We start from the raw sequence: 12,034 nt of genomic DNA, 5'->3' as shown, positions 1-12,034 counted from the left end.
GTTTCTTGTCGCGGTTCTGGTTCTGGCTCCACAAATCATTTTTCATTTTGAATATTAATCGTGTTGAGCTGTTCCCTTGGGTTAGGTTTAGTATTACTTGGAAAACTACCTTGTGATCGTTCAGAGATTAGTTTCGAGCCCTTGGATCGACGCTTGTTGATTCTTAAATGCTGCCTCGGTGTTCTAGAAACGAGTTTCTGACACCGATATAAACTTTGAGAGCATCTCTTCTAGGTTTGGCTTCTTTTCCTGTTGGTAGGGTGGTTGCTGAAAACCCGGAGGATGTTTTGGTCTTTGATTCCCTTGGCCTCCCCACAAAAAATTCGGATGGTTCCTCCAACCTGCATTGTAAGTGTTACTAAATGGATTGTTTTGAGGTCGAGGATTATTGCCCATGTAGTTTAGTAACTCGTTATCCATGTTATGGGTATAAGGTTGATATTCCGGATGGCTTGTTCCACCGCTACTTGCTTCGCACTGCATTACTGGGTGAACCTGTGAAGAACTAAGAAAACCATCAATCTTTTTATTCAAGAGTTCTACCTGATTTGACAGCATGGTGACCGAATCGACGTTATAAACACTGGTTGTTTTCATTGGCTTTGTCTTCATGACTTGCCACTGATAGTTATTCAGTGACATCTCCTCAATAAACTCATAGGCATCTTTAGGTGTTTTATTATTAATGGTTCCGCCAGCAACTACGTCAACCATTTGCCGAGTCGAAGGATTCAGACCATTGTGGAATGTTTGAACTTGGAGCCAAAGCGGTAACCCATGGTGAGGGCACCTTCACAGTAAGTCCTTGTATCTCTCCCATGCATCGCAGAGGGTTTCTAAATCCATCTGCACAAAAGAAGAGATATCATTACGTAATTTAGCCGTTTTAGCCGGCGAAAAATATTTTAGTAGGAATTTTTTAGTCATTTGTTCCCAAGTAGTAATTGACCCTCGTGGTAACGAGTTCAACCACTGTTTAGCTTTGTTTCTCAATGAAAAGGGAAACAACCGAAGACGTGTAGTATCATCATAAACGCCATTAATTTTAAATGTATCGCATAGTTCTAAGAAGTTGGCTAAATGAGCGTTGGAATCCTCATCCTGCAAACCATCAAACTGAACAAATTGTTGTATCATTTGAATAGTGTTAGGTTTTAAATCAAAAGTATTTGCAACTACAGCAGGTCTAACTATGCTTGATTCAGTTCCTGTTAAAGAAGGTTTAGCATAATCATACATAGTGCGTGGAGCAGGATTTTGATTAATCGCAATTTCAGGAGGTAGCTGATTGCCTTGGTTTTTAGCCATCTCTTCGGTTGGGGGTTGAGTATCGTCTTCTTGCTCGTTCTCTGTGTATCTTAAGCTTCGCCTTATTTCTCTTTGGTTTCTATGAACTGTAGGATCGATTTCTTCGTCAAAAAGTAAAGGTCCTGACGGGTTTCTTCTAGTCATAAACTATAAAAACATGCCAAGAGAAGGAAAAAAGTAAATAAGTAAGTAATAATAATAGTAATATAAAATTAAATTGCAAGAAAAATAAATGGCTAAAGTAATAAAAATTGAGTGTTCTTAATATCTTAGTTCCCCAGCAGCGATGCCAAAAACTTGATCCCGTGATTTTGTGATAGGTTTTAAATATTTATAATTACTCGTTCTTGAACTAACTACTATTGCGATGTAGGCAAATGTACCTATCGAATAGTAGTATAGTTTTAGCAAGACTAGATTGTCGAACCCAAAGGAATTAAAAGTACTAGTAATGACTGTCTTTTTATTATCTAGCCTAAGAATAAAGAGGTTTTGTTTTAATTAACTAATTATCTAAACTAAGAACGCACAGAGAAAAGAATTGGGGAATTGCTTTTGGGAAAAATCGATTGACTTAAGACAATACCTAAGGAAAAATCCACCTAGACTTTACTTGTTATTCTGGCTCCGAATCGGACGATTTATTCATTCAACTTGTTCCGTAGAGATCCCTAAGTTATGTTATTATCCCTATTCAAGACTAATAATGTCTAATCCTTAGATTGAACAACCAAGACTTTTCTCTAATTAACACTCTAGGGTTGCATTAACTCGATTTATGGATCCCCTTTTAGGTTTCACCCTAATCCGGCAAAATTTTGTCACCCTATGTCTAGGCGCGCAATCAACTCTGCTTAATTATGACAAATGTACTCTTAGACAGGGTCTATTCCTCCTCTGAATAAGAGCATGTCTTGAATTAGTATCCTGGGATATCAAAAAAAGAATCAAGAACACATAATTAAGAACAAGTTAAATATTTATCATACGATTCAGAAAATAATAACAAGATTCGTCTTAGGCCTCATTCCTCTTATGTATTTAGGGGTTTTAGTTCATAACTAAATAAGAAAACATCTCAGAAGAATAAAGAATACAAAACATAAAGAAACCCAAAACTCCTAAAGGGAAATTAAGGAGAGATCTTCAGTCTTGATGATGAATCCGGCTTTTGAGATGGATCAGTCGGCTTCCTTGGAGTAATTCCTTACTCCCCCTTCTCTGTCTCTCTTTTCTTTCTTCTCTAGGGTGTATTTATAGGCTTTGGAATGCCTAGAAGCCCTCAAAATTAGTCTTTTCCAAATTGGACTCAGCTTGGGCTCAGCAGGGACACTCCTGTGGCACACGCCCGTGTTCGATTACTTCAGGCCGTGCTCGAGCCCGCCAAATTGAAACGGCCGTGTGGTCTGCCCGTGTGAGGAAGTCCAGGCCGTGCTGATTTCGTACTTTGGCCCATTTCCTCCATTTTTGGCCTGTTTCTCGTTCCTTTCGCTCTACTATGCTCTCCTAAGTATAAAACATGAAATTAAAGCATTAGGAGCATCGAATTCACAAATTCTAATGGGAAATCATCCATAAAATGCATTAAACATGGGGTAAAAATATGTATAATTTATGGTCTATCAAGTTAGTACAGGTATGTATGTAAAACTCTTGAGTAAAGATTTCAATATGATAAGTACTTGAGGTAAGAGTATGTATAAGAAGGTTAAGCTTATGAAACTTTGTTTTATTTTAACTATTGAGTCATGTTGTTTATTATATGCATGTGAGCTTACTAAGCTTTAAGCTTACTCTTTTCCTTTCCATTTTCTTATAGTGCCGTCAAGCTAGTATTGGGGATCAAGAGGCATCGGAGGCATTGATCACACTATCACTTGAAGCTTTGGTACAGCTAGTTCAAATATTTTGATTTTTGGCATGTATAGAGACTCGAATCTTTAGTGTAGTGTCTTGTTAGTTTAGCCACAAGTGTTGGCTCATATGATGGATGTGATATTCATTTTGTATAAGCCATTAATGTTGGCTAATGTTAATTGTTATTATATGCATTTGATGCAAGTTTCTAATGGTTGTGGTTGATTTGGTTATATATATGTTATGCTTTTATTGGTTTGATTGATCTTGTGTAGGTTAATGTAAGTAAAGGTAGGAAAGAGGCTTGGTAAATAGCCTTATTTTTGTCCACACGGGTAGACACACAGGTATGTGTCTAGGCCATGTTTGAGACATGACTAGCCCCATGGGCGTGTTGTCTGACCGTGTGTCCCCTACACGTAAAAATTTAAAGTCAGTATGCATGGTAGTAAACACACGGGTAGACACAAGGGCATGTGTCATGGGCATGTTGTCCGACCGTGTGTCCTCTGCACATAAAAATTTCAAGTCAGTATGCATGGTAATAAACACACGGGTAGAGACACCGCCGTGTGTCTCAATCGTGTTGAGGACATGGCCTCTGGCCACAGGCGTGTGCCTCGACCGTGTGCCCCTAATTGGATGTTGATGTCAGAAACAGAATGTCAAGGTTTTTAGACACGGGCTAAGATACGAGCGTGTCATGGTCATGTGAGGGACATGGGCCATGGACACGGGCGTGTGTCAGGCTGTGTGAAAACCCCTGCAGGTTCGAATTTAGAATTTAATTCACACAGGTTCTATACACGAGTGTGTCCCATCGTGCTTAGGCCGTGTGAAGCACACGGGCCTTTAGCACGACCATGTCCTAATGGCCACACAGTCGTGTTGCCCTTCCACACGGGCATGTGTCCTGTTTCTAAGGTCATCTTTCTAGAGTTTGTTAAAGGACCTGAATCGGTCCAGAATGGGTTCCGATGGATGTTTGGTGTCTCGTGAGTCCATGTTAAGGAAGTTTAGACATGTTCCAAAAAAGTTTTAAATTTTACCAAGTCTTGTTGACTCGAAAACGTTTGACTACATGTGCTTAAGAGTTGTGGCGCCTCGTATTCCGTCCCAATGTAGGGTACGGATGTGAGGTGTTACAAAAAATATTTTTCTAGGTAGCCCAAAGAATTTAAGTATTTTTTTTGTTAAATAAAGGGTCAAGTTTTAACCCAAGCACTAGTTTCTTTGAGTTTTTTAGGTTATTTTTAGTATAGGAGCCTAGGATCCAAAAAGGAGCTGCTATTAGGCTTAAGACACTACTGAGAAGGGAAATATTCAACCGCACAAACCTACAGCCCTTACCTTGCTCCGCCACCACTCCCAAGTAGCCCAATAGTGCATCTCACTTAACCCCTTAATGTTACAACCCTTAACTCCCTGAATCACCACCCCAAACACCTTTATTTGAAGTCACCAATTACCGCACCTAAACTATCCTTAAAATCGTCACCCTTTTCAACTCTAAACCTTACCCTCAGCTACTCACCCACCTGCCCAAAACTGAAACCACCCTTAAATAATTTCCTAAGTTTGACGCTGAGAGTCCTTTTATTTAGCACCATTCCACAAAGTGAACAGTTTGGTATAATGGCTATGATGCAGCACATGCAGTGGCAGCAATAAGCTTATTGGAGATATTCAAAAATAAGGGATGACTCCATGAAAAGCGTTTTTACAAAAATATACCATGACCCATTTATTTTTGTGCCTGAGTTTCTAGATTTCATATTTGAACCATGGAGTCAACTATCGAAGAGGGAGCGAAGCGATTCATGCAAAGGCAATAATGATGAAGCAAAAGATGAGTCAAATTCGGAAGGATCTACAAATAAATAAAAGGGAGGATCTTGACTTTATTTTATTTCTGTTTTTAGGTCATTTTAGGATTAAGTTTAAGTAGGAATTTTTATTTTCACGTAATAAAATAAGATAGGAAAATCATAAATAAAATTTGAGCAAGTCACAAAGTATGAAGTGTGGCAATAGATATATGCATGTCTAGGATTGGATTTAGAGAGAGCTTGGTGCTTAAGCAGTCACATTGACTCACCTCCTCTTTTCTAAAATCCTACCTTGGTACTTAAGCATCGGACCTTTGAAATAATTACCTTCAATACATAAACTTTATTTGCTTTCACATGGTCTTTTGTACATCTTATTTTAAGAACTCATGCTCTCTTTTTTTTTTAAATTAGAGCATTTTACTAAATGTACTAAAATTTTAGAGCATTTGATATTTCTTTTCAACTCCCCCAAACTTGTTTTTTAAAGAATACTTTGAATAGTACTAAGTCTAGTGTTTGGGACAATTTTAAGATAGTTAAAAGAGAAGTGATGGCTAAATTTGCAAAGGTTCGAATAGAATTAGGCCATATAGTCTCAGATTTGGGTTTCAAAGGATTAAAATTTCATCATGGTTGGCTTAAAAGGTTCAAATAGTCCATGTAACACCCCTTACCCATATCTGACGCCGGAACAGGGTACGAGTTATTACCGGACTTAAGTACTTGTAATCATTTAAAACTAAGACATAAAATTTCATCAAATTTTAAACTTTTCAAACATATATAATTTTTCCCTTAAAAGGGCCTACGAGGCCCAAAACAATCATTGAAATTGGTTTGGAAACAAACCGAAATCTTTCAGACACTTCGTAATTTTTTTTACCAAAGCAGGGTCACACGCTAGTGTCTAGACCCTGTGTAAAAATTAGCTAGCTACTGACTTGCTCACACGGTTAGACCACACACCCGTGTGGTGGCCGTGTTCTTCACACGGCTGAGACACACGGCCGTGTCTCAAGCCCATGTGTATCATATGCTATTTTCCAAGCCCTTTTTGTGTTCTTAACTTAGCCACACCAAGATATTTATCTATGCATACATAAAATAGGTTTACATAACTTTAACAATTATGAGCCAAATCTTATGGCTATATACAATGAAGCAAAATGAGCCTATACATTTGGCTAAATCATAATATTACCTAATATCAATAACTTATTATCTATACATGCCACTTATTTGACAATAAATAAGAATTACCATTATTCTAATTTGATAAACTAATAGTGTGATGATACTTCCGACGATCTCCAACCCCGAGCCAACCTGACAACACTAAGAGAAATGAGAAAATGGTGTAAGCTTAAAAGCTTAGTAAGTTTGAATATTAATAATAATAAGCAATTTAATTAACAATATTATCCCATTCCTCAATAAATATGCTCAAGAAAATAGAATCATTAATCACATGATTTCATCTTTTTACACAAGATCAGCTAAGGCTGTTTTCCTGAATCATAGTCACTAAATTATTTATATCTGGAGCTACGAAACTCCGAATTAAGTTCCGTTAATTTTCCATGAAACTAGACTTATTTTCCTTTCTTCCATAAAATTTCCAGAATTTTTGGTTAAGCCAAATAGTACAGTTTATTCCTCAAAGTTACCCCTGATTCATTGTCTGACAGTTCCGACCCTTCTGTACTAAAGTTCAATTATCTCATAGTACAAGACTTGAATAATGTTCTCGTCTATTTCTCTTGAAACTAGACTCATATGTATACTTAAAAATTTTTTCCTAGAATTTTTGGTTGGGCCAATTAGTACAGTTTATTAGTTAAAGTCTCCCCTGTTTCAGGGTATGACCACTCTGACCCCTGTACACTACGAACCAAATTTCTTCCTGTACAGAATTCCAACGACCATGACGTTTATTTTCCCTAAAAAAAGACTCAATAAGGAATCCATGAATGTAAGGTATGACTCTTAATAATTTTTTTACAATTTTTGGTGAATTTCTAAAGTCAGAATAGGGGATCTCGAATTCATTCAGACCCTATTTCACAAGAATTCAAATATCACACAATATGAATTCTTTTTCTTCTCTTGTTTCTTTCATGTGAATATAGACTCATTAAGCTTTAATCCCATATTTTATTCTACCTCTAACTCATTTTCCACTATTTTTAGTGTATTTTCAAAGTTACACTACTGCAGTAACTCAATTCTGTCAAGGCTAATTTACTCATTCATATTTTCGATATACCCGTTGAACTATTTGGAATAAAAATTGGATACTCAGGAATCTCGCACACTAAGTGCCAATATCATGGCCCGAAGCCAAATCAATGTAACTTTAATGACATGCCCTTTGTATCCTAATTTATTCCTAAGGTTCAACAGGAATTTCCAATGCCAAATTTTCATAAAATACTTCCGTACAATCATAATCATCAACAATTCAATTATATAGCATTAAATCTCAATTATAATAATGCTTATTAACAAGCTCATACATACATGTACATACCTGTACCGATCCATAACAAAATCATACTTACACAAAATGTCGCTGCACAATCGATGTCTTGCACGCTAAGTGCTATACCGGATGTTTCGCACACTAAGTGCCATCCTCGATACTTCGCACACTAAGTGTCATTTCGGATGTTTCGCACACTAAGTGTCATCATCAATACTTCATACACTGTGTCATTTCGGATGTCTTGCACACTAAGTGCCATCCTCAATACTTCGCACACTAAGTGCCATTCGTTTGGTCGATAAATCATTAATCATTAAAATACTCATAAATATTCCATTTATATGATTCCAACGCATTAAATGCTCAATATAATAATACTTAATACGTACGAACTTACTTGCTTATAACCTTGCCACATCCCAGTCACTTAATGAACACATCATTCACATAACCAAGTTCCTGCACTTATTCCTTACAAAACTCACAAAGAAGTACATAGTAAGTTTCCTGTTGAACACTTCGGATCAATACTCGATACTTGGTGGTTTCAGCACATAGCTCCACCCATCATATAGTTCGACTCTCTTGTACACATGGTGAACACTTAGTACCACCCATGTGACCTAGCCAGTTTATCTCGTAGCTCTCTTGTCTACATGGTGTCCTTCACCTGGAACCACGCATGCGACCTAGCTACATATATCCCGTAGCTCTCTTGTCTACATGGTGTACACATAGTATTACCCATGCGACCTAGCTACATTATAATGTCTCGTAGCTTTCTTGTACACATGATGTGCACTCAGCACCATACATGTGACCTAGCTACGTACCATCTGTATCATTCAATCTTTCCGAAGGTTCAACTGGGATTTCTCTCTCTTTTCCAACAATTTCACCAATCAAGTAATTATCAACAAACATATTTCCAATATTATTCTAAAATATCATAATACAAGTAAAATTGATGTATTACTTATATATAAAATTACATCTCATTTAATATCAAGGCAATAACATTATTGCAGTATTATTATCATACCAACTTACCTCAAATGCCGAAACGGCTAACTTTCCTAACTTAGCACACAACTTTGTTCTTCCCTGATCTTAATCCAAAATTTCATGTTTTCTTAATCTAACATGTCAAATAACACTTATTTAACACATTTTATCAACACACTAACCAATTCAATTCATATATCAAAATTTGGAAAATTTACAATTATGCCCCCTAACTTTTCAAAAATTACACTTTTACCCCTAAGCTCGTAAAATAATTTTTTATTCAATTTCTATAAGGTTTAAGACATGCTGAACATTTTTCTCTTCTATGGAAACTCCAAATTTTCACTAATTCACACACTTATGACCAATTTATAACTTTTACAATTTAACCCCTTTTTGACATTTTTACCGAAATTCATTGAATAAAACTCATATTTAACACATCAAACATTCACTATCCACTATAAATCATCAAAACACAACCATATCATGAATGGGTAAATTTTTAAACTCTAATTTCTCTTCAATCAATTGGTAGAAATAGAAAATTTAAGCTTCGAGGATCTCAAAAATACGAAAATCATTAAAAACGGGACAAAAACCGTACCTATATAAGCCATAGAAGCTTGGCCAAATGGAGCTCATCCATGGCTGCCATTTTCGATTCTTTCCCACGGTTGAAGAAGAAAGAATGGAAAAAAAATGATAGCTTTTATCATTTTTGTCTTATTAGGTTATTTTAATTAATTTACAAAATTACCCTTTTTATTTCAACCAAATTTCAAAAATACCAAACAAATATCCATTCACTAACTTATTAAAGGAATAATTATCACATAAGGACTTTCAATTTAAAACTCATAACAATTAGGCACCTCATAAATAAAGAACTCAACTTTTGTACTTTTTACAATTTAGTCCTTTTTGACTAAATTGAGTGCTCAAACGTCAAAATTTTCGAATGAAATTTTTACGAAATATTTTCAGAAATTTATAGACTATAAAAATATAATAAAAATAAAAAATTTTCTCGTCGGGTTTGTGGTCCCGAAACCACTGTTCCGACTAGACCCAATTTTGGGCTGTTACAGTCCAAACCAAAGTTGCCTAAATCATTTTCAATGTTCCATGCTTCCTAGGATTTCGCCTCAAAAAACTACTAAGTCAATTCTAAAGACTTAAATTTTCATGCATGCCTAACTTTCGTAAGGAACTAAAAGTTTATGGTACGATTTGCATGCTTTATTAAAAATACATTCATATCATTATTAAGCTAACATAATAATTTATTGAAATAATAGAACTTTATTTATACCAAAGTCAATAATTCAAATGCAGTTTCTGGTTCTTGTGAAACTGGAATTTCAACACTCAGTTGAACTTCCTTTGAATCTTGAGCATCAGCTTGCTCCTTTTTAGCTTCGATGGTGTTGTTTCCACTCCTCAATGTCAACGCTTTGCAATGCTCTTTCCCTGGACTCCTTGGATTCTTTGTATCACTAGGTAAAGCACCTGGTGGTCGGTTCCTGAGTTCAGTAGCAAGCTGGCCCACTTGATTCTCCAAATTCCTTAGAGTGGCATCATTTTTCCCCATGTATGCCTTTAATAAATTCTCTAAGCTATTGGATGATTTAGCCTAAGCTAGTTTCTGAACTTGTTGGTGAAAACTAGGTGGCTGGGCTGGTCTAGGTTGGGCGTAAGTGTTACTGGTTCCAGCCCCTTGATTACTCCAAGAAAAATTGGGGTGATTTCACCATGATGGGTTTTAAAAATTGGATTACAGTCCTTGCCTTCCTCGATTTTGGTTCTAGTTACCTATGTGGTACATGGATTCTGGGTTTGATGGACATTCTTCGAACAAATGTCCTTTCTTACAATAGACATAGGCTATATTTTCAAATTGGTTAGGTGGCTGTGCCGCAAAAATATTAGACCCATTAGTAGTTAGATTTTTTAACATTGAGGATATTAATGATACCTGAAATGCGAGTGAAGTAAGAGCGTTTACTTCATGTATTCCAGCAACTCGTCTTCCTAACGCTGCTCGATTGGTTGGCCAGTGGTAATTGTTGCTGGAAATCCTCTCAATTCAATGATTTCATAAGCCTTGTTATAAGACTTAGAAAGGAGAGCATCGTTAGTAGAAGCATCCACTACCATCCTTGTGTGAGCATTGAGACCATTATAAAATGTCTCAAGTTTGATGCAATGTGGGATTTCATGATGAGGGCACTTTCGTAATAACTCTTTGTATCTTTCCCATGCCTCATACAAGGACTCATCATCCATTTGTTGTTCCTCAACTTAGCATTCTTGCTAGGTGGGAAATACTTCATAAGGAATCTTTCTGCTAACTCTTGCCATGTTAAAATTGAATTTGGTGGCAATGAGTTCAACCAGGCTCGAGCTCTGTCCCTTAGTGAATATGGGAACAGTTTCAATCATAATGCATCTTCGGGTACTCCGGCTAACTTGAAAGAATCGATCACCTCCATAAATAGTCTTAAGTCTAGGTGAGGATCTTCAGTAGGCATTCCACTGAATTGGCCCACCATCTGAAGCATCTAGAACATGACTGGCTTCAACTAGAACTGTTGTGCCTCAATTTCAGGTCTCCTAATACCCAGATTAAGATCATTAAATACTGGCACGACATACTGCCTTAAAGCTCTATCCCTATTCAACAATAAGGATAGGATTTTGAGCAGGGTTTGCTCCATTTCCTTGGATCAGATTTTTGAAGTTCATCTCTTCGGTCATTCTCTGATTTGCTTGTCTTCTTCGCTATCGAAAAGTTCTTTCAATCTCAGGGTCTATAGGGAGTAAGTCAATAATTCAGTCAATACTCATAAACACCTAAAATAGTCACGGAAAAAAATTAATCAAGTTAAAAATTAAACAGAAAAAAATAAACCAAAATGTAAACTAACAAATTCACAAATAATAACTTTTTAAAACAGTCCCCGGCAACAGCGCCAAAAACTTGAAACAACGGAAATGTGCAAGTGTACACAATCACAACAAGTAATAAATTGACAAGTAAATGTCGAGTTATCGTACCCATAGGGAATGCGGAAAGAATTATTTATGAATGCAATTTAAAACACTTTGTTGAAGAATAATATTTTGTTGAAGAGGGTGATTAAAAACTAAGATTTTAAACTAAGTAGCTAAAGAAATAAATCTCAAATGCACGATTTCAAAATATGATTTAATCAAGATGACATAATTGTGTTGATTTAATTACATTTCTTTAACTTAGAATTATTAAGCTCATGTTTATGCTGTTACGAATAAATTCACGGTAACTCTGTAATTTGCTAACTTATGAACATATTCACCTACACAAATCCATTCATCTCTTAACATATCCCTATGTTAATTCAAACAATTAAACATATTTTAATAAGCAAACATGTTATGGCACATACATACTAATTAAATTGAACTAATCTCTTGCATATCCCTATGTCAATTCAAACGATTAATGAAATCTAAAGAGCATATAAAAGACTACGTGAGGTAACAAGGTATTCTTACCTTG

At 36.1% G+C, this 12,034-nt stretch overlaps 1 long non-coding RNA gene and 1 other non-coding gene across 2 annotated transcripts; one reads left to right on the top strand and one right to left on the bottom strand.

Moving 5' to 3' along the window:
* The first annotated feature begins 772 nt into the window (after window positions 1–772).
* LOC121211654 (small nucleolar RNA R71) lies at window positions 773–879 on the top strand. Its single transcript, XR_005906873.1, has one exon. It is a non-coding gene; the product is annotated as a small nucleolar RNA R71 (small nucleolar RNA).
* A 5,152-nt stretch (window positions 880–6,031) lies between these two features.
* Window positions 6,032–9,183, bottom strand: LOC107939608 (uncharacterized). The gene is made up of 2 exons (XR_005906671.1): window positions 9,098–9,183; window positions 6,032–6,332 (listed from the first exon to the last, which is right to left on the bottom strand). It is a non-coding gene; the product is annotated as an uncharacterized lncRNA (long non-coding RNA).
* Window positions 9,184–12,034: the final 2,851 nt, after the last annotated feature.

Source organism: Gossypium hirsutum, chromosome A12, assembly GCF_007990345.1.
Source record: "Gossypium hirsutum isolate 1008001.06 chromosome A12, Gossypium_hirsutum_v2.1, whole genome shotgun sequence".
NCBI lineage: Eukaryota > Viridiplantae > Streptophyta > Magnoliopsida > Malvales > Malvaceae > Gossypium > Gossypium hirsutum.
This window is presented reverse-complemented; position numbering and strand designations above follow the sequence as displayed.